Below are 6,880 nucleotides of genomic sequence, written 5' to 3'. Positions count from 1 at the left end.
ATTTGGCTTCCTTAATTTTCTAAATAACATGTATCTTAAAAACAAATACTTCTCTAAAAGTTACCATATTTCACAATTCTGGGTCTAAGTCTAGATGTAACACACCCAATACAATGCACAACACTTGAATTTTGCTGCCCCCATAATGCTGTGCACAAAATGGGGACGCATTTTTTTCCTGTCCTCTGAATGCTCTTTCTTTTACTAGGATGAATATTTAAACCTCAGTAAACTGAGTTGCTTTCCATTCCTCAACACTCCTTCTCTTATATACAACAACTTACTTTAAAGTATAGGCTCAGAAATGCAGCCTGGGGGCCATAAAATAAAAGACTTAGGACCTGTTTATTTTCATGCAATCTCTGCCCTTCACTTGGTTAAAATCTCTCACTGATATTGTGAAGACTGATTTTTGCTCATGGTCCTCTCAAAAAGTGACTCATTCATGCTGCATTCACCTCATGAGGGCTGAAGGCACATCACGGCAACTGCCTACCTGTTAACCTCACCAGATGACATGTAACTTTTGCCTTGCAAGACATAGAGAGGGGATTCTGTGCTCTCCACATAGATACTGAAGGCAGATACGAGTGGTGGACAACTTCCACTCAGCTCCAATCTACTTTACCTCGAGCAACACAGTGCTCTGTCTACCAAAAGCAACCTGACAGGAAATCCCTAAGGGAATCCTGGGAAGCAGGAGGGTGCATGGAGGTTACCCCATATTAACTTCCATCAGACAGCCAACAGTTGTGACTCTGTTCATTACAAAGATGCTAAAATTTTTTGATATCTCACCACTGTCTTATCTTAGAATAACATGTAAATAGATACTTGAGAAATTAGCTGTTATTGTACATGCCTCCCACCCCAGCCAAAAGATTGAAGTAGGAAACCCAGCTATTGGAATGGAACAGAATCCCCAGGGTCTAGTAAGATTTGCAACCCAGGCATTCCTTACAATGCACAGAGCTGAAGGGGTACAGCAAAGCCAAGTGAGAGGCTCAGTTATTAACCTGAAGAGTCGGGACAAATGTGGAGGATGCAGGTTCACAAACAGGAGACCTGGTCAGAGAGAGCAGTTCTCAGCACAGTGTAAGCAAGGGAGGACCCAAGGGTTAAAGCACCATATATGCCTCATTCTCAGCATTTTGCTAAGATTACTCATCCCTTTAACCCCTCAACAACAACAACAACAACAACAAAGGAAGCTCATCAGATAAGCCTAAATATGAAATCTTTCTTTGCTCTTACCGTTTTTCAAAGGCTAACACAAACCCTAGTTGTAAGAGCCTATTGAATTGCTTTTCTTTTTTCCACTCTTTTCAACATACTATATTAAAATAAAATAAGTGGGAGCCCTTGGTAAACAGGAATTGAATTCCATGGAAGTCACAGCCCAACACAACACAACATTCCAGAGAAGGCTGGCATCACAGTTAGCTGAATGTCAGACCATTTTCCTATTTAGTAGCAGTTTTGAATAGAGAAGGGAGCGGAAATCAATTAAAAGGAAAGAAAAATTCTTTGTGGTAATAAAATTCTCAATATTTTAAAAATGATGAATATTCACAGCAAAAGCAAAGCAATTTATAAATTATTTTAAGACATCTTACAATTTGGGTCAGAAATATAGCAGAGAGATTATTAAAAATATGATACTTGTTTAAACAAGCATAACCACTTAGGCAAGAACTGCCTTATATAATCACTCACACATTTGTTCTATTCTGTTTTGTACCTCTGGGCGGGATGAAAGAGGAAAAATGTAGGAAATTTTCTTTTGTGGAAAAGCATATGCATACAGCCACAAGCTCTGTGGATTTTGAGACTGATTGGATCAAACCCAGAAGGCCACATCCACTGTTATAGCAGAGTTCCAACATGAAGGCAAAGCACCTGCAAGGGAATTACCCTTAAACTTTTATTATGACTGCATTTGCATAATATTATTTTTTCTTTGGTCACAGAGAATAATCTCTTAGGGCTTGATTCTTACTAATTCTACAAGTCACTAAATAACTTAGCACTGCCTCTCACTTTCCTTATGAATGTCCATCTTCCATTTTTGTTCATAATCAGGACTTACAAGAAATCTGGCTGCATGTAGATGTCATTTTTGCTCTATTACTAAAAATGCTCTCAGGGAGAAGTTTTTTTAAACTTTATGTTCTGGGATACATGTGCACAACGCGCAGGTTTTTACATAGGTATACATGTGTCATGGTGGTTTGCTGCACCTATCAACCTGTCATCTAGGTTTTAAGCCCTGCATGCATTAGGCATTTGTCCAAATGCTCTCCCTTCTAGGGGAGAAGTTTTGAATCTTCCGAATATCCCAGCACATGAATATCTAGGCTGCCCTGCCTTTGCATTGAAGATTATTGGTTTTATTTCTGCTGTTTAAGTTATTTGGATGAAACTCATGTGAAACTGACTCATGAAACTGTAGGGAAGGCAAAATTTCACCTCTATCCTCTTAGGACTTTTTTTTAAAGTTATCCTGAGAATTAAATTGACAGGAGACAGATCAACAGAAAAAGAAGCATACACATTTACTTAATATATAGCATGGGAATCTTTAGTAAAGAAATGGAGGCCCAAGGAGTTGAACACTTACCTACTGAATTAGACAAATAATAGTAATTTGCAAAAAGGCAACTAAATTATTTGGGGAGGCAAGAAGAAAATAATGATTTTAATAAAATCTGTACAGAATCCTCTCAGCCTCACTTGCCCCTCCTTGATGATAAGAGTGTTGCTTTCTTTCTAGTATAGGGAGGATATCCTTCGCACGGGAATTTCTTCTCCTGCCTTTAAGAAACAGCAGGAAGGTCAGAGCAATCTTGTGACTGCTGCTTTTCAAGTGCCTTTAACTCAAAAGAATGAGTATACATGTCAAAGTGGCAATATTTTGGGGTGGCATATTCTGAACTCCTTTAAAACAAACCTAAGTGGATTGAAAATAGAAATAGCTTTGGGAACATTTTATTAATGTAACTATTTACAATAAAATTCTTTATTAAGAAAAGAAAACCATGAAGTAAATACACTGGGAAACAAAACCCTAAAGCAAGGTCTGTCTGGGTCTAAGGATTCAGAGACACATCAGGAACACCAAATTCCAGGCCATCCCTGCCTGGTGTGATGTTTAGTTTGTGTCAGAAGTAAGATTTGGTTCAGACTTGCATTGACCTCTCAGTGATACTCCAGGGCAAGGGTTATCAATTCTAGCTCCTACATAGAATCCCCTGGAGCTTTCCAAAAAAACCTGACGTTCAGAACTTACTTTTGACCCATTAAATTGTGGTCTCTGGGAATAAGGCACAGGCATTAGAACTTTTTAAATGCTCTCCGAGTGATCCTAATGGGCCTCCACTGTTTACAAGAAGAGATCCCTAACTGTGTTCTATGGAACTCTAGGGTGATTCCTGTAGAAGTGAGGCTGCAGGTTAAGGCTGCCACTCCTCCAGACCCTCCATCCAAATTCTACCCCTAGTTTCCTCTTATTTTATGTCTTTTACATGCTTCAAATAAATAAAAATCCATTTGGGAAAAAAGTGGAAAACACTAGAGAGATATGATAAAAGTGGAACAGTTTTGATTGAAACAAAGTCCATCTCACCTTTAGTTGGGACAACAAATTTGTCTGTAGGGAAAGAGGTAGGGAAGGAGGCCGTGTTTTTGAGGACATTTCTCAAAAGAAGATGGAAATTGACCAGTTTGTAAGCATATATTTCTTTAATTGCTTGACTTCATGCATAGGGTCGGTGAAACCCACTCACAGTTAGCCAACTGTTTAAGGAAGTAACCCTTCTTAAAACACTGATTACTATCCCTCGTGCTTCCTCCGTGACACAAATACCAACGAACCCCCTGAGAGAAATAATTGTGTTCTGTTGAAACTATCAGAAATTATTGTGATTGCAGAAGCACATGTCTTTATGATAAAATATAGGCACAGAATGTTTTTACAATGCAACTAGTCACCATTTTATAGGTTATAAACTACCAAAGAATGCATTTATCTTGTTACTCAATATCATGAGTTCTTATTTTGCTGACTTAATCCTATTTCTTGAAATGACCCAGTGAATGTGATTAGGTGAAGTAATTAATTCATTTTCCCATTTTAATCTCAGTTTTCATTGCAATTTAAAACTTGTGAAGATTTCTCTCTGGAATTGGTGTGGTTGTAGGTTCAGGAAACCTGAAATTCTAAAAAGATAGCTGGCCAGATGGAAAGAAAGGTGCACTCTAAAATATATAAAAATTAAAGTTTGGGGATTATTTGAAATCTTTTATAAACTTTCCACTGCCAAAAATTCCTTCTGTATCAATTGTCATTTTTATCTAAGGAAATTTTTAAAAAATAAAATGGAAAGTTTACTTCAGTGATACAGTAGAAGTACAGTTTGAGTATAACTATCCTAAGTATTTAGAAACCCAAGGTGAAAAGCTGTTCAGGATGGGAAAGAATCCACGAGCCCAGACAGAGGCCAGGAAACTTGGAGATAGACCTCTATTCCCAAGAGGACACTAAGAATCCAATTGACTGGGAATTCACACACTACTGACTGTAAGATTTAGGACAACAGAGTTGAAAGAGACTTTGAGATGTACGAATTCAACATCCTCATTTTACAAATGAGGGAACATACTTTCAAAAGTTATATGAACAATCAAGAATATACTAAAATGAGGCAGAATTTGTGTGATGGAAATTAGGATTAGACAAATGTAGGTCCAAATTGATGCTCAATAACTTAACAATGGCTTAACCACCTTAGCCTTTTTGGGCTCTAGCATTATTTATAAACATAGAAAAGGTAATACTTCCTTCCCAGTATGCTTGTGACACTTAGATGAAACAAGAGCCAAGACTTCAAGTTGACTTAGTTTTTAAAATTAAATTAATGAAATTCCAGTAGTAACATAGAGTGGTTTAGTTTTAAATTCAAAACAATATAGTTTCTTGAAAATGATATAGCACAGAAAGGAAAATAAGTTGAAAAATTTCCAACTCTTTTATTGAAATGTAAGAAAATGATTCTCCAGAATGAAAGAGTAAACTTGTAGCAGGAAAAATTGTTCCAAAAAGACCTACCCGAAGGCCTATTTAACATTTTTGGACATGAAAGATAAAGAAACCAATGTGAATATAGGATAAAATATCATGTTAGTAATAAAGAAAAAATAAAGATGGCATCAGACATCAGGGTGTGGCACCTCAGCAATATTCAATGACAAAAGACAATGAAGTAACGCTTACAATACACTCACGTAGAGAAAGTATGAACCAGACAAGCTGTCCCTTCAATTAGAGAACAGGCCAACAGGCTGAATATGTAAGAATTCAGGGAATAGCGTTCCTATGAGCCTTTGCTAAGAATGATACTAGAAGGTAAACTCCAGCCAAGCAGGAGGTGATTGACGAAACTTTAGTAAAATAACTGATTTCATTTATTTTGTTGTGTACCTTATGAAAATTTTCAAACATATACAAGTGTAAAGAGAATAATGTAATGAATTCCATGTACCTGCCATCCGGTTTCAAAAGTTTCCATATTTTGCCAATCTTGTTTCATCTTTCAGCTTTTTCCCTAAACTTTGTTTTCTCTAGAGTATTTTAAAGAAACTTCTAAACATCATGGCAGTTCACATATAAATATTTAAATATACATCTCTAACTGAAGAACTTTTTAAAAACATAAACCAGCACACCGTTATCACACATAGCAAAATTAATAATTCTCTAAAAATCATCTAATATTCATATTTTCCTAAATATCTCAAAGATATCTTGTTACAGGTGGTTGTTTTGAAACAAGATACAAATAAGGTCTATATAGCATATCTGGTTATTAAGTCACTTATATCTCCTTCATTCTCCTTTTTTAATACTGTTAATCTGTGGGGAAACTGAGTCATCTGTAAAATGGAATGTTCTGTATCTAGATGTACCTGGTTGTTTTCTTGCGGGGCTAATTGCCTTGTTTTCTGTTACTCACATTTCCTATAAACTAGCAGTAATGTCTAAATACTTGATTAGGTTTAGCTTTTTAGGCAACAATATTTCACAGGTGGTACTGTGTATTTGTTCTTGCCTTGCCTCCTAAGGCACGTAATATCTGGTTTGATTTTTAGTGATGCTAATATGGATGAGTGGCTTCAAATTGCATAGGTCTGACCCCATTCTGCTTTCACCTAATAGTTTAGAATTCATTATTTATTGTCTAGATTGATTATGTCATCAGAGGTTGCAAAATGTTTACTTTCAAATTCTGACAAGCCCTATAAACAATAAAAGAATTAGTAGAGAGATAAAATTAATAAGCATAAGACAATAGCTTTTCACATACTCAGATAACAATCACTTAGAAAGACGTAGTGGAAAAAAGAAACCATTTACAATAGGAACAAAGAAAACACCTACGAATAGAGTTTACAAGAAACGTGTAAAACTTACGTGAAGTAAATTTTAAAATATCCCTAAAGGACAAAAGGTATCCTTGAATGAATGGAAAGGCACCCCAAAGTCTTGGACAGGTTAATGACCAATTCAGTAGATCTGGAGTGCAGCCCAAGATTCTGAGTTTCTTACCGCCTGCCTTCCCCAGAATAGCCTGCTCTGTGCCGTAGAGCAGTTATTCTCAAGATGTAGTCCCTAGACCGGTAGCATCAGTATCACCTGAGAACCTGTTAGAAATGCAGATTCTTTTGCCTCACTCCAGACCTACTGAATCAGACACCCTGGAGGTGGAGTTCAGCAATCCACATTTTAATAAGCCCTCCGGATGATTTTTATATGGACCAAAATTTGAGAACCACTGCCTTGGTGTTATCAAATTTAACTTGAACTGGAATCAGCAAGGATTAT

The 6,880-nt window shown here is 36.6% G+C and overlaps 2 protein-coding genes across 4 annotated transcripts in view; one reads left to right on the top strand and one right to left on the bottom strand.

Annotated features, from left to right (window-relative positions):
- The window catches only part of FAM26D (family with sequence similarity 26, member D), a 28,865-nt gene extending 27,742 nt beyond the window's left edge, over positions 1–1,123 (bottom strand). For 2 of the 3 annotated variants that reach the window (XR_001008465.1, XM_012002327.1), the window contains exon 1: positions 962–1,123. The gene's annotated coding sequence lies outside the window, so the exon portion shown is untranslated. The remainder of the gene's footprint in view (positions 1–961) is intronic. The other variant, XM_012002328.1, reaches the window with a different exon arrangement.
- Positions 1–6,880, top strand: part of TRAPPC3L (trafficking protein particle complex 3-like) — a 45,259-nt gene that overhangs the window by 15,050 nt on the left and 23,329 nt on the right. The gene's annotated exons all lie outside the window — the stretch shown is intronic.

Source organism: Mandrillus leucophaeus, unplaced genomic scaffold (genome assembly GCF_000951045.1).
Source record: "Mandrillus leucophaeus isolate KB7577 unplaced genomic scaffold, Mleu.le_1.0 Scaffold683, whole genome shotgun sequence".
Taxonomy (NCBI): Eukaryota; Metazoa; Chordata; class Mammalia; order Primates; family Cercopithecidae; genus Mandrillus; species Mandrillus leucophaeus.
Note: the sequence above shows the minus strand (reverse complement) of the source record. Positions and strands in the feature narration are given on the sequence as shown.